General features: G+C 42.9%; 1 protein-coding gene across 4 annotated transcripts in view; it reads right to left on the reverse strand.

The window, feature by feature from the left end:
• LOC145347667 (monocarboxylate transporter 13) overlaps positions 1-5,346 on the reverse strand; it is a 38,635-nt gene extending 33,289 nt beyond the window's left edge. For 2 of the 4 annotated variants that reach the window (XM_080195350.1, XM_080195347.1), the window contains exon 1: positions 5,217-5,346. The gene's annotated coding sequence lies outside the window, so the exon portion shown is untranslated. Of the gene's footprint in view, positions 1-4,390; positions 4,451-4,967; positions 5,014-5,216 lie in introns of those variants that run through there. The other 2 variants (XM_080195348.1, XM_080195351.1) reach the window with 2 other exon arrangements.
• Between the last annotated feature and the right edge of the window lie 1,951 nt (positions 5,347-7,297).

Genomic DNA, 7,297 nt, shown 5'->3' on the forward strand with positions numbered 1-7,297 from the left:
GCACCCATAGTCCATATCCCCAAATGGTAAGAATACATGGGGATTACAAAATTAACTGCTAATCAAGGAGTTCAGATGAACAGATACCCTATTCCTAAAATATTGGACTTTTATGCTAAATTAGCCGGGGACCTGAAGTACACCAAGTTCTACCACAGTCACACCAACAAGCAGCTGGAGCTGGATAAAGATTCTCGGAGGCTGGTTACTATCAACACCCATAAAAAACTATACCAGTACACACGTTTATCTTTATGAGTCTCATCAGCTTGTGCCATTTTCCAACATACGATGGAAAATTTGTTACAGGGTATCCCTAACATACGTAGATGATGTCCTAATTATGGGAGCCTTATCGGAGGAACACAGGTGAAACATCGAGGAAGTTTTAAGAAGATTTAAGGAGGTGAAGGTGTGTCTGAAAGGTGAGAAATACACTTTCCAGGCAGATGAAGTTACATACCTGGGTTTCAGGTTACAAAGAAACAAAGAAAATTACAGCACAGGAACAGGCCCTTCAGCCCTCTAAGCCTGCACCAACCATGCTGCCTGACTGAACTAAAATGCCCTACCCTTCCGGGGACCATGTCCCTCTATTCCCATCCTATTCACGTATTTGTCAAGACACTCCCTAAAAGTTACAACTGTATTTGCTTTCTCTACCTTCTCCACCAGCAAGTGTGTAAAAAACTTGTCTCATACATCTCCTTTAAACCTTGCCCCTCATACCTTAAACCTAATAATTGATTCTTCCACTCTGGGAAAAAGCTTCTGACTATCCACTCTGTCCATGCCTCTCATTTCTTGTAGACTTCTATTCGGTCATTCCTTAATCTCTGTCATTCCAGTGAGAACAGAAACAAGTTTCTCCAACCTCTCCCCATAGCTGATACCCACCATACCAGGCAACATCCTGGTAAATCTTTTCTGTACCTTGTCCAAAGTCTCCACATCCTTCTTGTAGTGTGGCGACCAGAATTGAACATTCTATTCCAAGTACAGCCTAACTAAGGTTCTATAAAGCTGCAACATGACTTGTCAATTTTTAAACTTAATGCCCCAGCCGATGAAGGCAAGCATGCTGTATGCCTTCACGACTACCTTCTCCACCTGCACTGCCACTTTCAGTGATCTGTGTACCTTAAACCCAGATACCTCTGCCTATCAATACTTTTAAGAGTTCTGCCAAGGTTCTTAAGGATAGATGCGAAAGGTTTACATCCTTTGGAGGATAAAGTTAAATTCATAAAGGAAGTACCTCAGTCTAAAAACATGTCTGAATTAAAATCATTCCTGGGAATGGTAAACCATTACAGTAGATTCCTGAAAAACATATCTACAATTTTAGTCCTGATGGCAGCGTTTCCAAAAGTAAAGCAAGCTTTACACTCACCAGCACTGTTTCTACACTACGATCCAAACAATTAGTAGACACACGTGATGCCTCACTTTATGCAATGGGAGCAGTTTAGTCCCACAGGATACTGGAAGGACTGGAAATTTGCCTCTAGGACATTATCAAATGCAGAAGAAAGTATTCTCAGATAGACAAGGAAAATATTTTAGTAACTTATGCAGTGAAAAAGTTTCATGTATAATATATATATATACATACATACACACACGTGGTAGACATTTCACCATAGTGTCAGATCACAAGTCTTTGTTGGGTTTATTGTAAGAGAATAAACGCTTGCCACCAACTGCTTCTGTGAGGGTACAGAGATGGACTCCACTGCTAGCTGCATACAGCTACTCTTTCCAGCACTGTCCAGGAACACAAATATGGAATGCGACGTGCTGAACTTTTTACTCCTTCCTCAAACAATCCCCACACTATCAGCACCACAAGAAATCATGTTGGCGCTACATTTGATGGAAGAACTGCCAGTTTCAGCAAATCACATTAAGACTTGGACTGAAAGAGACTCAGTACTGCCTAAGATTAAGAGGATGGTAATGCATGGATGGTGATGATATGTCAGAGCAACTTAAACCAGCATTGTAGAATGGAGATTAACACATGATGATGTCATGTTATTATTGGGGAGGGGGGGGAGGTTCGTGATGTAATGCTACCCAAGGGTTAGCTTGGATTACAATGCATGACGCACACCCAAGACAAAGCAGGATGAAAGCACTCATCCAAACTTACATTTGGTGGCTGGGAATCGATAAAGAAATCAAAAGTCAGTCAGCACCCAAGTTATGATGCCCAAGGGGCATTTCCGCCACTGGCAAATATGCACCCAATGGCTAGGTAAGCCTTGGGCAAGGCTAAACATAGAGTTTGCAGATCCCTGGCCACAGCCACCATTCATAAGTTGAGGCAGAATTTTGCCACCCGTGGCATCCCAGAGATCATAGTGTCAGACAATCTACAGTATTTACAGCAGATGAATTTTGGAAATCTGTAAAGTCAAATGATATTCATCATGTTTGCTCGGCACTTTATCACCCAGCTTCCAAGTGGTTAGCAGAACAATCTGTATAAATGCTCAAATCATCAACGAAGAAGCAAGCTCAAAGGCCATTAACTTCATATTTAGCAAGTTTCTTACTGCCATACAATATCATGTCAAATACAACTACGTGGGTCACACCAGCTGAGTCACTATCAGGATATCGTCTGCAGACCCAGTCAGATTTAGTATTTCCAGATTTTGCTGGAAAACTGGATAAGCAAAAGCATGATTCAAGGAAGAAGGATAGAGTTTTCCAAATTGATGATCCAGTCCTAGCCAGGAACTTTGCAGCAGGACTGACACGGGTGTCCGGAAAAATTGTGGAAAGAACTGGACCAGTTTTCCTACACTTTCGAAGCGCGAGGTCGATATGTAAAATCACACATGGATTATGTGAGGAAGGGAGCTGGGGTTGATACTGAGGATGCATAGGTACCTCCTGTGGAGGACACATGTTTAGCAGTTGCTGTTACAGGGATCCCTGTGTAAGTTTGGAGACGGGACACTCAACGCCTGTTGAAAATGAGACAACAACTACTGAGGTTGGGCTCGGCCCTGGGCTGACGAGTTTACCATTTGCAACAGCTGCCCAGATGCCTTCTCACTGAAGATCGGAATACTGAATTGAGTTCCAGACAGATTGAATGCGCTTAGTTTTTCCCCAATGGTTCCCTTCTTGTCTTGTTGAGTTGTGTTTACCTATGTTTAATGACCTCCCTTCTGTTTCATTCACAGATAAACTTCCAAGTGAGCAGGGGGTGTGGTAGCATGGCCCCTTTAAGGGGGCAATCCCTGAGGGCCATGTGATTGGTCCAGATCCTATGGAAAGCCAATCAGCACGGGAAGCTGAGCCTATCAGGAACTGGGAGGAACCTCAGTTGGAGCTAGGGTGCAGAGTGTGTAATCATGTCTTTAATTTTGTCTGACCATTGCTTGTACATACATATTTATTACTAACAACATTGTGTTGTTAGTAATAAACCCTTCTGAACTTGAAGTCACCACAAGTTGCCCTTAAATTATTACATCCCTGATTAATCAATATTCTATCTAGCTCTGCCAGAAAAACAATGAAAGACTCTGCTTCCACTGCTTTTCAGGAAGAAAATTCCAGAGATTCACCATCTCCTCATCTCAGTCTGAAATGAGTAAGCCCTTACTTTTTAAACAGCGACTCCTCATTCTACATCCTCCCACATGAGAACATCCTCTTCACATTCACACTGTCAATACCCCTCTGGATCTTAAAAGGTTTCAATGAAGTGGAAAGGGAAATGGTGTGTGACTAATTTATTCAAATACCTTGAGGATACAACTAGCAAGGTGGATAAAGAATACGAGGAACTTTAATGTACTCAGACATTACACCTATGGCTGTGTGGCCAAATTTCCCTCCAACTCGATTTCAAGTTTGCTGATGACACCATCGCAGTGAATCAGATCTCGAATTATGATGAGATAGAGTACAGGAATGAGTCAGAGAACCTATTGAACGGGTGCGATGACAATAATCATCTTGTCCTCAGTGTCAACAAAACGAAGGAGCTAGTCATCGACTTCAGGAAGCATAATGGAGAACATGCCTCTCTGTCTACATCAATGGAGATGAAGTAGAAATGGTCAAGAGCTTCAAGTTTTTAGCTGTCCAAGTCACCAACAAACTGTACCGGACCCCCCCCACAAGCCGACAGCGTAGTTAAGAAAACCCACCAATGCCTCTACTTTTTCAGAAGAGTAAGGAAATTTGGCATGTCAACTATGACTCCAACTAACTTTTACAGATGCACCATAGAGGGCATTTTTTCTGAATGTATCACAGCTTGGTGTGGCTCCTGCTCTGCCCAAGAAACTGCAAAAGGTTGTGAATTTAGCCCTAGTCCATCATGCAAACCAGTCTCCCATCCATTGGCTCTGTCTACACTCACCACTGCCTGGGCAAAACAGCCAGCATTAATAAGGGCCCCACACATCTCTTCCACCTTCTTCTGTAAGGATAAAGAAACAAAGATCTGAGGTCATGTACCAACCTATTCAAGAACAGCTTCTTCCATCACACTTCAGAATGGACCTGCCTTGCAGTAAGTTTATCCTTGTCTTCACCCTATGACTCTAACACTACATTCTGCACTCTCTCCTTTCTTTCTCTATGAACGGCATGCTTTGTCTACACTTTTCAGACAATGGCCTATTCTTGTTCCTATTTCCAGCCCTGGGTTTGGTTGAATTTCCTCCATAGTCTGGGCTCTTTGCGTGTGTCTCTCTGCCCAGTCCTAGACTTGTTTAAATTATTCGCCATAGTCTGGGCTCGCTGTGTGTGTGTCTCTCTCCCTGCCCAGTCGTGGGTTTGTCCTGAATGGTTCTCATAGTCTCTGCACTCTCTATCCCAGCGCTCGCAACTTGCTAAAGAATGATCGCTAAAGGGTGCTCATTTAAAACAAAGCTCCCCCCTCTACACCACTGAGCGTCCCGGAATATTGGTTACAACACAAAAATACTACTCACTTCAGCCTTCGCTCACTCTTTAAGCTTTACATTAATAAGTGACTCCCACCCTCTTCCCCCATAAGTGAATCATCTTTTACCGGTGTCTTTATTCAGCCTGTTTTCCTGAACACAAACGTATTAAACGTGTTGGGTACAACGCACGGGATAAACAAATTGCAACAGTCCAAACACTTCCACCAGCCCAAGTTAACTTCCTTTTTTTTAATCTGCTGACACCCTCAGCAAAAATTGTTCCCGGCACCTTACCTTGAGTGAGTTTTCAGCTGTGTCAATATTTTGTCAACATGTAAATTATTTTTCACGTCATGTTTTTTTTAAAACATTGGTTTGTTATTGGTTCCCTGCTTGAAGGAAGTGATAGGAATCAGCAGCAGAGACCCTGCCTGCTCTATTAAAAACTAGTCACACGGTCCTCCCCTCCCCCATGGCCCTGCTAAATATCCCTCCCTAAAATCGTATCGAATTCCCTTCTGAAGGTTACAATCCATCACTCGCTCTCCGAAAGCAAACCAAAACAACTGGCCGAGTTTAACAAAAAATTAACTCCTGCCTGACTTATTTTGCAAATGATGTAAATGGGACCTCTGGTAACACCCTGCAACTATTCTCCTTATTCAGAATCACAAAATACTACTCTGCACAAGATGCCCATCGAGTCTGCACTGATGCCTAAAATGCCCTGACCTGCCCACCTTGTCCCACCTGCCAGCACTCAGCCCATAGCCTTAAATGTTATGGCGTGCTAAGTACTCACCCAGGTACTTCTTAAAGAACATGAGGCATTCCACCTCCCAGGCAGCACATTCCAGACCGTCCATTGTCTGAGTAAAAAAGCTTTCCCTCAAATCTCCGCAAAACCTCCCACCCCTCACTTGTGTTCCCTCATAACTGACCCTTCAACTCTATTAACTCTTATCAAAGCCCATCTTAATTTGGAACATTTCAAATCCCTCTTAACTTCCTCTCCTCAAGGGAGAATAATCCCATCGTGCTATTGTTTATTGCAAATTTTATATTTTCAACAGTAGTTTATCTGACATCCTATTTTTTACGCATACACGTATAAAGAATTGTATTTGGAAAGCATCTTTCACAATCTCAGGACATCGTAAGATGCTTTCAGCCAATGAAGTACTTCTGAAATGTTGTCATGTGGAAAATGCTGTAATGTGGTAGACATATTGACATTTAGAGGCTTGCTAACTCGGTCTGATGGCACAGCCTCAAGATAAGGGGGGGCAGTTGAGAACGGAGTTGAGGAGGAACGTCTTCACTCAAAGGGTGGTGAATCTCTGGAATTCTCTGCCCGTTGAAGTGGTGGAGGCTGCCTCGCTAAATATTTTTAAGACACGGGTAGATAGGTTTTTGACAGACAAGGGAATTAAGGGTTATGGGGAGAAAGCAGGAAAGTGGAACTGATCCACTTCAGATCAGCCATGATCTTATTGAATGGCGGGGCAGGCTCGAAGGGCTAGATGGCCTACTCCTGCTCCTATTTCTTATGTTCTTATGACCAGGTTGTGATTTTAAAATTCACATACTTGTTTAAAAATCCCTCCATGACCTTGCCATTCCCCATCTCTGTAACCACATCCAGCCCCTCTATCTTCAGACATCTCTTTACTCTAATTCTGCCCTCCTATGCATCAGTGACCTTAGTTGCTGCACTATTGATGGTTATTCCTCCAATAACCTGGAATTCCCTCCCTAAGCCTCACTGCCCCTTTCCTGCTTTAAGACTTCTTAAAGCTTACTTCTTTAATCAGTGGTTCACACTGCTGCCTCACAGCACCAGGGACCTGAGTTCAATTCCCAGCTTGGGCTGCTGTCTGTGCAGTGTTTGCACATTCTCCCTGTGTCTGCGCGGGTTTCCGCCAGGTGCTTTGGTTTCCTCCCATAGCCCAAAAGAGTGCTGGTTAGGTGCATTGACCATGCTAAATTCTCCTTCAGTGTACCCGAACAGGCACCGGAGTGTGGTGACTAGGAGATTTTCACAATAGCTTCATTGCAGTGTTAATGTAAGCCTACTTGTGACGAATGAAAAATTTTAAAAAAGCTTTTGGCCATCTGTCCTAACGTCACCTTATGTGTCTCGATGTCAAATCTCTTTTGACTGCTCATGCGAAGTGTCTTGAGATGCTTTATTATGTTAAAGGTGCTATATAAATGCAAGTTGCTATTGTTGAGTTCTTTATTTTTCCATTTTAATAGAGCACACACACAGTGATGACAATATGAAGAGCAAAGCTGAGTGTATCTGCTTCATAATGTGAGGAGTGTGTTATGGGCAATCATGTAATGCCTTCTAATTAGTTTCTGCCTATTGG

This window comes from Carcharhinus amblyrhynchos, chromosome 9 (genome assembly GCF_965287045.1).
Source record: "Carcharhinus amblyrhynchos chromosome 9, sCarAmb.v2.hapA, whole genome shotgun sequence".
Taxonomy (NCBI): Eukaryota; Metazoa; Chordata; class Chondrichthyes; order Carcharhiniformes; family Carcharhinidae; genus Carcharhinus; species Carcharhinus amblyrhynchos.